Source organism: Equus caballus, chromosome 23 (genome assembly GCF_041296265.1).
Source record: "Equus caballus isolate H_3958 breed thoroughbred chromosome 23, TB-T2T, whole genome shotgun sequence".
Taxonomy (NCBI): Eukaryota; Metazoa; Chordata; class Mammalia; order Perissodactyla; family Equidae; genus Equus; species Equus caballus.
In genome coordinates, this window is record NC_091706.1 from 10965775 (window position 1) to 10980292 (window position 14518).

Below are 14518 nucleotides of genomic sequence, written 5' to 3' on the forward strand. Positions count from 1 at the left end.
AGCTTTTCTTTATTGGGAAGTGTTGATTACTGATTCAATCTCCTTACTCTTTATTGATCTGTTCAGATTTTCTATTTCTTCATGATTCAGTCTTGGTAGGTTGTATGTTTCCAGGAATTTACCCATTTCTTATACGTCGTCCAATTTGTTGGCATATAATTGTTCATAGTAGTCTCTTATGATCTTTTGTATTTCTGTGATATCAGTTGTACTTATCTTTTATTCATAATTTTATTTATTTTAGCCCTTTTTTTCTTGATTAGTCTAGCTAAAACTTTGTCAATTTTGTTTATCTTTTCAAAAAATCAACTCTTACTTTCGTTAATCTTTTCTATTTTTCCTGTTATCTATTTCATTTATTTCTGCTCTAATCCTTATTATTTCCTTCCTTCTGCTAACTTTGGGATTACTTTATTCTTTCTTTTCTAGTTCCTTGAGGTATAAAGTCAGGTTGTTTATTTGAGATCTTTTTTCTTTCATGTATGTTTATGGCTATAAACTGTCCTTTTAGAAATGTTTTTGCTGCATCCCATAAGTTTTGATATGTTGTGTTTCCTTTTTTATTTGTCTCAAGATACTTTTTTAATTTCCCTTTGGATTTCTCCTTTGATACATTGTTTGTTTTTAAGAATATTTTGTTTAATTTACACATATTTGTGAATTTTCCAGCTTTACTCCTGTTATTGATTTCTAGTTTCATACCACTGTGGTCAGAAAAGACACTTGATGTAATTTCTATCTTCTTGTACTTGTTGAGACTTGTTTTGTGGGTATGATCCATCCTCAAGAATGTTTTTTGTGTATTTGAGAAGAAAGTACATTCTGCTGCTGTCGGATGGAATGTTCTGTGTATGTGTGTTAGGTTCATTTGGTGTACAGTTCAAATCCACTGTTTCCTTATTGACTCTGTGTCTGGATGATGTGTCCATTATTGAGAGTGAAATATCAAAGCCCACAACTATTGCTGTACTGCTGTTTATTTTTCCTTTTAGTTCTGTTAGTATTTGCTTTATATATTTAGGCGATCTGATGTTAGGCACATAAATATTTACAATTGTTCTATCTTCTTGATTAATTGACTCTTTTATCATTATATAATAACCTTCTTTGACCCACGTGCCCATTTTTACCTTAAAATCTATTTTTGTTTGATAAAACATAGCTACCCTTGCTTTCTTTCATTTACCATTTGCTAGGAATGTCTTTCTCCATCCCTTCACTCTCAGCCTATGTGTGTCTTTAATGCTAAAGGGAGTCCCTTGTAGGTGGCCTATTGTTGGATCTTATTTTTTTATCCATTTGGCCATTCTATGTCATTTGATTGGAAAAATTAATCCTTTTATGTTTAAAATAGTTATTGATATGTAAAGACTTATTATTAACATTTTATTAATGTTTTCCAAATGTTTTATAGTTCTTCTGTTGCTTTCATCCTCTCTTGCTGTCTTAATTTCAGATTCGATGACTTTTTGTGTCAGTATACTTTTTCCAGCTTTACTCCTATTGTTAATTTCAATATAATATTCCTTTATCATAATCTTTTGTTTACCTATTTCTGTATTTTCCTTTGTGTACTATGAGGGTTACATAAAATATCTTATGGTTAAAACATCCTATTTTAAGCTGATAACAACTTAACTTCAATAGCATACAGAAATTCTATACCTTTACTTCTCATTCCCTCACATGTTAGGTTATTGATGTTACCTTTTATATTGTATATCTTATAGCAAATTTAGCTAATTATTTTAGTTATAGTTATTATTTTTTGTGTATTTGAGGACGATTAGCTCTGAGCTAACATCTGTACCAATCTTCCTCTGCTTTTTATGTAGGATGCAGTCACAACATGGCTGATGGGTAGAGTAGGTCCACACCCAGGATCTGAACCTGTAAAGTCCAGGCCACCGAAGCGGAACATGCAGAACTTTAACCACTCGGCCATGGGGCCGGCCCTTAGTTTTAGTGTTTTGGGGATTTTTTTTATTTTTTGAGGAAGATTAGCCCTGAGATAACTGCTGCCAATCCTCCTCTTTTTGCTGAGGAAGACTGGCCCTGAGCTAGCATCCGTGCCCATCCTCCTCTACTTTATATGTGGGACGCCTACCACAGCATGGCGTGCCAAGCAGTGCCATGTCTGCACCCAGGATCCGAACCAGCGAACCCCAGGCCGCTGAAGTGGAATGTGTGCACTTAACTGCTGCGCCACTGGGCTGGCCCCATTTAGTTATTTTTAATACATTTGTTTTATAACTTTAAACTGGGGTTGAAAATGATTTACTTATTACCATTACAACATTAGAGAATTTGGTTTTGAATATATATTTACCTTTACTGGTGATTTTACATATTCGTATATTTTTACAATATTTATTAGCATCCTTTCATTTCAGTGTGAAGAATGCCCTTTAGTACTTCCTGTAAGGTAGGTCAAGTGGTGGTGAATTCCCCCAGCTTTTGTTTGTTTGGGAAAGTCCTTGTCTTTCCTTCATTTCTGATTGACAGCTTTACTGGTAGTGTTCTGGGCTGACAGTTTTTTCCTTCAAAATTTTGAATATATCATCCTACTCTCTCCCGGCTTGCAAAGTTTCTGCTAACAAATCCACTTATAGTCTTATGCAGGCTGCCTTTTACATTGTGAGTTGCTTTTTTCTTGCTGCTTTCTAAATTCTCTCTTTGCTTTTGACTTTTGATAATTTAATGATAATGTGTCTCTTTGTAACCCTTTTTGGGATCAACCTATTTGAGGAATTTTGTGCCTCGTGATCTGGATGTCCATTTCCCTCCATGTTTGGGAAGTTTTCCAGTATTGTTTTACATAGACTTTCTGTCCCTTTCTCTTTCTCGTTTCCTTATAAGATTCCCATAACGCATAGATTGTTCATTTTGAAGATGTCCCATATGTCCTGGTGGTTTTCTTCATTTTTTTCATTCTTTTTTTCTCTTGGCACCTCTGACTGGATAATTTAAATGACTATTCTTTGAGTTCACTGATTCTTTCTTCTGCTTCGTCAAGTCTGTGTTGAAGCTCTCTGTTGAGTTCTTCAGCTCAGTCTTTATATGCTTCAGCTCTGGGACTTCTGCTTTGATATTCTTGATGGCTTCTATTTCTTTTTTGAATTTCTCATTTTGTTTATGTATTGTTTTCCTAATTTGTTTAGTTGTCTATCTTTTGTTCTTGTATATCACTGAACTTCTTTAAGAGGCTTATTCTGAATTCAGCTCAGCTCATAGATCTTCATTTCTTTAGGGTCTGTTATTGGAGCTTTATTAGTTTCCTTTGATGGTGTCATGTTTTCTTGATTCTTCATGCTTTTGTATCCTCGCATTGATTTCTGTGCATTTAAGTAAGTGGTCCCCTGTTCTAGACATTACAGGTTTGCTTCAGCAGGAAAAGACCTTCACTAGTCAGCTCAGCTTTGGGTTCTGGATGGGTCAGCTAGTAATGCCTATGGGCAGTGAGCTTCCTGTTAGAGTCTCTGTTTGGGAACAGCCACTGCCTGAGCTCTGAGTCTCGGGGTGGGGAGTTGCTGCTAGCTGGGCTCTGTGTTTGGCTGGGCCTGCTGGCTGGGCTCCCTGTTTAAGTGGGGCCACTGGATGGGCTCCCTGGTTGGGAAGGGCTGCTGGCTGCACTCTTCGGTCAGGCAAGGCCACCAGTTGTGCTCTGCAATCACCTCTTGTTGGGCAGGATTGCAGGCTGTGTTTGCTGGTTGGGCAGTGCTGCTGTTTGGGCTCTGCAATTGGCCAGTGCTGCAGGCTGGGATCCACAATGACTTTGTTTGAATGAGGCCTAAGGCTGTGCCACGTGACTGGATGGTGATGCTGGTTGAACTGAGTGTTCAGACAGAGCCACGGGCAAGGTTTTGCCATCCAACAAGGTCTCAGACTATGCTCTGTAATCAGGTAGGTCTGCAGGCCATACTTTGAAGTTGATTGGGGTCACAGGCTGGGACCTGTCATTAGGCAGGCCACTGACTTTGCTCCATTGTTGGGTAAGGTTTCTGGTTGGGCTCACTGGTTGGGCAGAGTCTCCAGCTATATGCTTTAGTTGAGTGGGGCTAGAGACTGTGCTTTGTGGTCAGGTGGAGTTACTGTCTAGGCTCACTGGTCAGATGGTGCCACAGGCTACAATCCATGATTGGGTGAGGCCACTGGCTAGGCTACCTGACTGAGGAAGGCCACAGGCTGTGCTCAGAAATTGGGCAGGGCCGTAAGCTGGGTTCTGCTTCAGGGCAGGGCCGCAGGCTGGGGTCCTAGCCTGGGCAATACTGTAGGCTGGGCTCTGAGGTTGCCCAGGGTACGTCTTCAGGCCCCTTGGCCAAATGAGGCCTGAGGCTATGTTCAGGAGTTGAGCAGGGCTGCTGGCTTGGCTTTCTGCTTGAGCAGGGCTGAAGGATCAGTGCCCAGCTTCTCTGGCTAGGCTTCCTGGTCAAGCAGGACTGGAGGCTATGCTCAGCAGTTGGGCGGGGCTGCTGCATTTTTCCCTGCCCAGGCAGGCCTTAAGATGTGCTCTGTGACCGCCAGATACCTGTGGACAGGCTTCCTGTTGGATCAGGACTGGAGGCTGTGACCCATAGTTGGGTGGGGCTGCGAATTTGCTTCCCTGCCCAGGCAGACTATCCAATGTGCTCTACAGCTGTTGTACATCTGTGGCCAGGTCTCCCAGTGTGTCAGGACAAGATTATGTTTGCCATTAGGTGAGGCTGTGAATTTACTTACCTGCCAGATCAGAGCCATAGAATGAGATGTGTTGCTGGTTCAGCCCATTGACTGGGAACCCACAGCAGGCAGAACTGCTGACTGAGCTCTCTGGCCAAAGGGACCTCTAGCACAGCTCTGCAGGTGGGCAGACCCAATGACTGGGGTCTCTGCTTAAGCACTGCTGCCTGCCAAAATGAGGGTCATCAAGATCTGAGCAATGGTTGCTGTTAGCCCTGCCCCCCTTCTCCATCTCTGTCTGATCCGCAGTGGTCCTGCCTCACAGAATGGAGAGATTACTGTAGTGATCTCCTTAGGGTGAAACCCAAGCAGGCCTCCCAAGTATTGTCCTGCAACGCTGGCACAGCTGGGTGTTTGCCTTGGGCTTTTTCCCACTGGAGAAACTGTAGGTCAGGGGAGGCTTCTCAGTGGCACTTTATCCCTCACAGAGTAACATGATGAGTGTGAGATAAACACTCTTTGGTCTAAAAAGAGAAAACACAATACTCCACAGCTGTAAATGTGTCCAGTGACCCAAGGTGTAATGCTTTAATACATGTGGCACTTGGTTATTTTTAGGATTTCCTTCCCCGGTTATAAGTTCTCCACCTCAGGTTAAACAAATACTAAGTATTAAAGAGAATTAGGGGGAGAGAGAGGAGACAAAGTGTTTGAAAATGCAAAGCCTTGAAAATGAAGAGATGATTCATTGGAATCAGGGAGGAATTATCTGTGTACTAATAATGCCACCATTATAATGCCTCAGACGTATTTAGCACATTCTCTAGAATTGTGTCCAATGTCCACAAGTGAAGAAGACTGCTTATCCTTAGTAGTCAATGTGTCACTATATCCCTGGCCACACTGGTTTCCCCAGCCTTAGAGGCCACCCATGGCCACATCTCTTAGAGAACAGAATAAATAACAAGCTATAACAGTGTTTGAAAAACATGAAAAATATTTTATGTGCTTTTTGGCTTATCCACATGCTCCATGATAAATTATTTGATAGATCTTATTGTTTACAGGTGTGTAAAGAAAGACTTCTGTAGAAGTCATAGTGCAATTATGCGTTTTGTTCAGTTCCTTAAAAGTAGCTACTAAAAAATCTTTGCTCTCATGATAGGTATAATTCAAGATATTGCAGCAACAAATTTATGACTTAGTAAAAGTTTTCATCAAAGTTCAGAGACCTAAGTATGCAATCTTAGTGTACAGTGGGAGGCAGCTGGCCCCCAAAAGATGTCAGCACAACATCCTGATGATGATATGGCACATTAAGACAGTGACAGGATAAGAAACCCAGCACAGCTCCAGCGGGCAAGTGAGGACAGCCCCAATCATCTAATGACAGGTACAAAAGGCACATGAGCAAGGCCAGGTCCTGCATGAGGTCAAGCAGTGAGAAGAGAAAAGGAGCATCAAAAGTTGTGGGGAGGACTGTCCGATCTGGAGATGGCAGGCCTCAGCTCCATCTGTAGCAGGTCAGCAGCCCAGAGAACTGACTGGGAGCTGACTGACTATCAGGGCCCTACACAGCTAAATACACTCTCCTTCCAGCCCTGTCAAAGCAACTGCAAAACCCAGCTGAGCTCAGAGTTAACTCTGGGAAGAAGGGGAGGGAACAGAACACACGAAGGAATTTTGAACTGAATGTAACTGAAATATAGACATGCATGGACAGGCTAATCCCTGAACTGGACTGGTATGACCAGGTTTCAGTTTCTGCATCAGCCAGAAGTTCCCATTATAAAATTCTTTGAGTTATGGCAAAATAAAGTTATATTTTCTCTCCTGTGTTTGTGATTGAAAAATTTATATCAACAGTATGATTCCAACTGATTTGTTTCAGGGCTTATATCAGGGTTATGTCCAATATCTTTAATAGCTTGAATTTATCACTTCTAGGGGGAAATGTCATGTTGTTGAGGCTGATTTAAAGTTTTCTTGAAAAAGTCTGAATGTGATGCAAAATTCTTGCACTGAAAGAGTTTCACATTCTCCCCGCATTTGTACTTACTAGAGCCAAGTACATCAAAGATGTGGATCAAAGCCCCAGAGTCACTTTCTCCCGAGTTCAAGAGGACAGACTCCCAGATTTTGTTTTTGACATGCTGGTCAACTCAACGTTTGACTGTCTGCTGACAGTAAGAAAGCTTTCTCTGATTTCTATGTCTATCCTTGGTTCGAATATCCAGAAGTATCTGATAAAGCCGCCACTGCCATTCCCACTTGACCTGTAACTGTAAGTTAAGATTTTTCTATTTAAGAGATACAAAGGGTAAGGAAATGAATTAACTGCCATCCATCATTGAGCTGGGTATAGATAGTTTGGTAAAGCTTTGTGAATACTAATTTCTCTCTCACCTCCATGAGTTAATCATTAATATCACTCGTAAATTTATGAAACATTGTTTCATTTCTAAGATTAAAGTTGCGGTGAATATTGTCTCTTCCTAAATACCTAAGATGGTTGATCCACATATATGCCAAACACTCATAAGGTTGAAAGTTTGAGCATTCATTCTCCTTGCCTTTGTGTGTAGACCCTTCATAATCAGCTCCACCCCACCATTCCTGCTCGAGAACCACTGTTCCTTTCCTATCTTCCAGGTTCTCATTAGCCTGACTTGCTTCCTTCTGCTCTCATGCATTAGCATTTATTAGAATCCTCCAGTGAGACCAGCTCCCAATGCAGCATTTTTTTTATTGAGTTCATAATAGTTTACATCAATGCGAGATTTCAGTTGCACATTAGTTCTTGACTGTCACCACATAAGTGCTCCCCTTCACTTCCTGTGCCCCCAGCCCCCTTCCCCTGGTAACCACTGAACTGTTTTCTTTGTCCATGTGTTTGTTTATATTCCACATATGAGTGAAATCATCTGGTGTTTGTCTTTCTCACTCTGGCTTATTTCACTTAGCATAATTCCCTCTAGGTCCTTCCATGTTGTCACAAATGGGAAGAATTTGTCTTCTTTTCTGTCTGAGTAGTATTCCTTTGTGTGTGTGTGTGTGTATATATACATATATATATATATGTATATATATACCACATCTTCTTTATCCAACCATTGGTCGATGGGCACGTGGGTTGCTTCCATGTCTTGGCTATTGTGAATAATGCTGCTATGAACACAGGGGTGCATATGGTTTTGTGGATTGTTGATTTCAAATTGTTTGGGTAGACACCCAGTAGTGGGATAGCTGGGTCATATGGTATTTCTATTTTCAGTTTTTTAAGGAATGTCTATACTGTTTTCCATAGTGGCTGCACCAGTTTGCATTCCCACCAGCAGTGTATGAGAGTTCCTTTCTCTCCACACCCTCTCCAACATTTGTTATTTTTAGTCTTAGTAATTAGAGCCATTTTAACAGGCGTAAGGTGGTATCTTAGTGTAGTTGTGATTTGCATTTCCCTGATGATTAGTGATGTTGAACATGTTTTCATGTGTTTATTGGCCATTTATATATCTTCTTTGGAAAAATGTCTGTTCATCTCCTCTGCCCACTTTTTGATCAAATTGTTTGCTTACTTATTGTTCAGCTGTGTGAGCTCCTTATATATTAAGCAGATTAACCCCTTGTCAGATATATGATTTGCAAATATTTTCTCCCAATTGGTGAGTTGTCTCTTTGTTTTGATTCTAGTTTCTTTTGTGTTGCAGAAACTCTTTAGTTTGATGAATTCCCACTTGTTTATTTTTTCTTTTGTTTACCTTGTCAGAGAGGACATGGTATTTCAAAAGATCCTTTTTAGTTCAATGTCAAAGAGTGTACTACCAATATTATCTTCCAGGAGTTTTATAGTTTCAGGATGTATCTTCAAGTCTTTGATCCATTTTGAGTTTCTTTTTGTGTATGGCATGAGATAATGGTCTACTTTCATTCTTTTGCATGTGGCTGTGCAGTTTTCCCAACACCATTTATTGAAGAGAATGTCTTTTCTCCATTGTATGTTCTTGGTACCTTTGTCGAAGACTAGCTATGTGTAGATGTGTGGTTTTATTTCTGGGCTTTCAGTTCTATTCCATTGATCTATGTGCCTGTTTTTTGTACCAATACCATGCCATTTTGGTAACTATGGCTGTGTAGTATATTTTGAAATCAGGGATTGTGATACCTCCAGCTTTGTTCTTTTATCTCAGGATTGCCTTTGCAATTTGGGGTCTTTGATTTCCCCATGTGAATTTTAGTATTCTTTGGTCTATTTCCATGAAGAATGTCATTGGGATAAGTCCTTCACCTCCTTGGTTAAATTTATTCCTAGGTACTTTATTTTTTTAGTTGCAATTGCAAATGGAATTATATTCTTGAGTTGTCTTTCTGTAAGTTCGCTATTGGAGTATAGAAAAGCAACTGATTTTTGTAAGTTGATTCTGTACCCTGCAACTTTGCTCTAGTTGTTGATTATTTCTAATAGTTTTCTGATTGATTTTGGGGGGTTTTCTATATATAAGATCATGTCATCTGCAAAGAGAGAGAGTTTCACTTCTTCACTCCCTATCTGGATTCCTTTTATTCCTTTCTCCTGCCTAATTGCTCTGGCCAAAACCTCCAGTACTAGGTTCAATAAGAGTGGCGATAGTGGGCATCCTTCTCTTATTCCTGTTCTCAGGGGGATGGCGCTCAGTCTTTGCCCATTGAGTATGATGTTGGCTGTGGGTTTGTCATATATGGCCTTTATTATGTTAAGGTAATTTCCTTCTATCCACATTTTGTTCAGAGTTTTTATCATAAATGCTGTTGGATATTGTCAAATGCTTTCTCTGCATCTATTGAGATGATCATGTGGTTTTTATTCCTCAATTTGTTGATGTGGTGTATCAAGTGGATTGATTTGCAGATGTTGAACCATCCCTGTGTCCCTGGTATGAATCCCACTTGATCATGATGTATGATCCTTTTGATGTATTGCTGAATTCGGGTTGCCCAAATTTTGTTGAGAATATTTTCATCTATGTTCGTCAGCGATATTGGCCTGTAGTTCTCCCTTTTTGTGCTGTCCTTGTCAGGCTTTGGTGCCAGAGTGATGTTGGCCTCATAGAATGTGTCAGGAAGTGTTCCATCCTCCCTAATTTTTTGGAATAGCTTAAAAGGATAGGTATTAATCTCTGAAAGTCTGGTAGAATTCCCCAGGAAAGCAGTCTGGTCCTGGGGTTTTATTCTTTGGGATGATTTTGATTGCTGTTTCAATCTCTTTCCTTGTGATTGGTCTATTCAGATTGATCGTTTCTTCTTGACTCGACTTTGGGAGGTTGTAAGAGTCTAACAATTTATCCATTTCCTCTAGGTTATCCGTTTTGTTGGCATATAGTTTTTTGTAATATTCTCTTATAATCCGTTGTATTTCTGCGGAGTCTGTTGTTATTTCTCCTGTTTCATTTCTGATTTTGTTTATTTGAGTTTCTCTCTTTTTTTCTTTCTAAGTCTGGCTAGGAGTTTGTCATTTTTATTTATCTTCTAAAGAACCAGCTCTTTGTTTCATTTGATACTTTCTACTGCCTTTTTTGTTTCCATAGCATTTGTTTCTGCTCTGATTTTTGTTATTTCTCCCTTATGCTGTCTTTGGGCTTTGTTCTTCTTTTTCTAATTCAGTTAGGTGTAATTTGAGATTGCTTATTTGGGATTTTCCTTGTTTGTTAAAGTGTGCCTGCATTGTGATGAATTTCCCTCTTAATACAGATTTTGCTGCATCCCATATGAGTTGGTATGGCATGTTATCATTTTCATTTGTCTCCAGATATTTTTTGATTTCCCCTTTAATTTCTTCAATCATCCATTGCTTGTTCAATAGCATATTGTTTAGTCTCCACATCTTTGTCCCTTTCTCAGCTTTTTCCTGTAATTAATTTCTAGCTTTACAGCATTATGATTGGAGAAGATGCTTGTTATTATTCCAATTTTTTCTAAATTTATAGAGGCTTGTCTTGTTTCCCAACATATGGTCTATCCTTGAGAATGCTCCATGCACACTTGAGAAGAATGTGCATTCTGCTATTTTTGGATGGAGTGTTCTATATATGTCTATTAAATCCAACTGGTTTAGATTTTCATTCAATTCCACTATTTCCTTGTTGATTTTCTGTCTGGATGATCTGTCCAATGATATGAGTGGGCTGTTGAGGTCCCGTAATATTATTGTATTATTCTTAATATTTTCTTTTAGGTTTTTTAATAGTTGCTTTATGAATCTTGGTGCTCCTGTGTTGGGTGCATAGATATTTATAAGCGTTATTTCTTCCTGATGGAGTGTCCCTTTGATATTATATGTTGCCCCTCTTTGTCTCTCTTTACCTTACTTATCTTGAAGTCTACTTTGTCTGATAGAAGTATTGCAACACCTTCTTTCTTTTGTTTGAAATTAGCTTGTAGTATCGTCTTCCATCCCTTCACTCTGAGCCTGTGTTTGTCATTGGAGCTGAGATGTGTTTCCTGGAGGCTGCATATTGTTGGGTCTTGTTCTTTAATCCATCTTGCCACTCTGTGTCTTTTTATTGGAGAATTCAATCCCTTTACGTTTAGAGTGATTATTGATGTTTGATGGCTTAATGCTGTCATTACATCACTCTTTTTCCGGTTTTCCTGCATTTCCTTTGTGTGTTTTTGTCTACCCATTGAATTATGTAGATTTTTATGAAGTGTTTCTTTGTTTTACCCTTACTTATTTTTTGTGTCTCTGTTCTGCTTTTTAGTTTACTGGCTACCCTTAAGTTTGTATTCAGAATCTCGTGTATAACATAGTCAATTCAATGATAGCCTCTTATTTCCTCAGTCTAAACTGATTCAGTCCCTTTCCTACTTCCCTCCTAAGTTATTTTTCTCACATCTTATTCCAACTTGTGTTGTGAGTTTGTGGTTAAAGTGACAAGATTGTCTTTGTTTTTGGTGTTTTCCTTCCCTTTAGCCTAATACTGTAGTTGAATATTTGCTATCCTATTCTGATTCTATTTATTTATCTCCTTACTCTGTGTTTTGTGGCTTGTTTCTCCCTTTTTTTCTTTTTTCAGGTATGAGGGCCTTCTTGAGGATTTCTTGTATTGGGAGTCTCATGGCTATGAAGTCCCTTAGCTTTTGTTTGTCTGGGAAAGATTTAACTTCTCCCTCATATCTGAAGGATATTTTTGCTGGATAGAGTATTCTTGGCTGAAGATTCTTGTCTTTTAAAGTTTTGAATATGTCATTCCATCCTCTCCCAGCTTCAGGTTTCTGCAGAGAAATCTGCTGAAAGCCTGATAGGGGTTCCTTTGTAGGTTATTTTCTTCTGCCTTGCTGCCCTGAGTATTCTTTCTTTGTCATTCATTTTTGCCAGTTTTACTACTATATGCCTTGCAGTAGGTCTTTTTACATTGACAAATCTAAGAGGTCTGGAAGCTTCCTCCACACATATTTCCCTCTCTTTCCCTAGATTTGGGAAGTTCTTTGCTATTATTTCTTTGAACACACTTTCTGCTCCATTCTCCTTCTCTTCACCTTCTTGAATACCTATAATTCTTATATTGCATTTCCTCATTGAGTCAGATGTTTCTCAGAGACTGTCTTCGTTTCCTTTTGCTCTTAGTTCTCTCTCCTCCTCTATGTGGAGCATTTCAACATGTCTATCTTCAGTTATGTTGATTCACTCCTCTATGGTGTCCACACAAGCAAACAGGAAGTCTGTATTTTGTTTTATGTCTTTCATTGTGTCTTTTGCCTCTAATATTTCTGATTGATTCTTCTTTATAGTTTCAATCTCTTTTGTGAAGTAGCTCCTGAACTTGTTGAATTGTTTCTCTACATTCTCTTTTGCATCATTAAGTTTTTTGGTGATAGCTATTTTTAATTCATTGTCATTTAGCTTACATATTTCTGTGTCCTCAGGACTGAGTTCTGGGTGCTTGTTGTTTTCTCTCTGGTCTGGAGATTTGATGTAGTGCCTGATGTTAGAAGGTCGGGTCTTTCTCATTCTGATATTGTTCGGTTGCAGTTACAGCCTGTTGCTCCTGGGTGGGGGTTGAGAGCCAGGTATTCAGAGTCCTCCGCCTTCAGCCGAGATGGCACTGCCTGGGTTGGGGGAGGTGCAATCCCAGGTTTCCCAATCAGCTCTTGCTCTCTGGTCTTTTGGGTCTTGGTTTGATGAGGTCACCCTGCGCGAAAGCTTTCACCCTATTAGAGGGCTTCACTCTAGGCTGCAAGGGCCCATGGGCGTCCTGGGTGATCCCACGGACGTGTGACCCCTCCCTCACTCCTTCCCTCACAGATCCTTCTGCAGCAGCCACCTCAGTCTTTAGGGGAGGGAGCATAGTTCTCTCTCACCCAGTTCCAGCTCCTCCGAGGGGGCTCCAGCCTCTCTGCCCTCCGTCATGTGTCTGTGTGTCTCCCTGAGGATTTTTGTGCTGTTAGGCTATTTTCTGTTGGTATATGGTTGCTCCTTTTTGTTGTATGTTGGAGGGGAGAGAGTGCCTGGAAAGTTCACTCTGCCATGATGCTCCCAATGCAGCTTTTTAAAATGCTACATTATGACCTGTATGAAATGCTTCCTACTTCCTAATTACTTCAGCCAGCAAGGATCTCACCATGTTTTGAGAGAGGAGTCAGCCAACTTTTTCTGTAAAGGGACAGATTGTGAATGCTTTCAGCTTTGTAAATCACATAAAGTCTCTGTTATATATTCTTCTTCTCCTTTCCTTCTTCCTTTTTTTTAACACTTTAAAAATATAAAAACAATTCTTAGTTCTCTGGCTGCACAAAAACAGATCATGATCCAGATTTTGGCTGCAGGCCATAGTTTGCTGACCCCTGAAAACTAAATGTGTTCAGCACTTTTCACCAGAAAACTCTGATGTTTATCACATGCCACTGTGCTTCCTAGATGTTTATATAGTTTTTTTGCTTTTTTGTAAATTCTAAATTCCTTGAGAGAAGTGCACCACCTTATCTTTAGTGATTAAGAATAAGCACGGGATCAGAGGGCTCTGGGTTTTTATTCTGGCTCTTTACCAGTTACTAGCTGTGTAACTTTGGACAAATTCATTTATCTTCCCTAGTCTTTATTTCCTCAAATACAAAATAAGATTGAAAATAGTACCTATTATAAGGTAGTTAGTTTGTGTGATGCAGCTCTTAGGCTCTGTGAGAATAAAATGAGTTAATACATATAAAACAGTATATGGTACACCAATGTTCATAGCAGCATTATTCACAATAGCCAAAAGATGGAAACAACCCAAATGTTCACTGATGGATGAATGGATAAACATCCATCACTTTATTTATATTTATATTTTTAATATATCACATATATTACAACATGGATGAACCTTGAAGACATTATGCTAAGTGAAATAATTATTTTGAATTATTATAATTCAATAATTAAATTATGTCTCATTATTGAAATATATTATTCCACTTATGTGAGGTACTTAGTGTTATCAAATTCACAAAAATAAAAAGTGGAATGGTAGTTTCCCAGGACAGAGGGCTAGGGAGGAAAGAATGGAAAGTTACTGAGTTTCACTTTGGGAAGACAAAAAAGTTCTACATATAGATTACGGTGATGTGATGAGTGCACAACAATGTGAATTGCTTAATGCCACTGATTTGTACCATTAAAAACAGTTAAAATGGTAAATTTTATGTTATGTATTTTTTTACCTCATAAAAAAATTAACGTATGATCTGACCCCAAATAGCTAATATTTATTGAGTGCTTCTAAAGCAAAAATAATAATTAGCAGTAGTAATAGTGGGAGTAAAACTGGTAGCTGAGCATGTTATGTTTTACAGCATCCAGCCCAGAGCTGTGCACAAAAGTAAATGCTAAATAATGTGTACTGAT

The 14518-nt window shown here is 39.2% G+C and overlaps 1 long non-coding RNA gene across 2 annotated transcripts in view; it reads left to right on the forward strand.

Annotated features, from left to right (window-relative positions):
- LOC111772125 (uncharacterized) overlaps positions 1-14518 on the forward strand; it is a 55458-nt gene that overhangs the window by 19481 nt on the left and 21459 nt on the right. The window contains exon 3 of one of the 2 annotated variants that reach the window (XR_011431671.1): positions 6722-6943. This is a non-coding gene — a long non-coding RNA (uncharacterized lncRNA). The remainder of the gene's footprint in view (positions 1-6721; positions 6944-14518) is intronic. The other variant, XR_011431672.1, reaches the window with a different exon arrangement.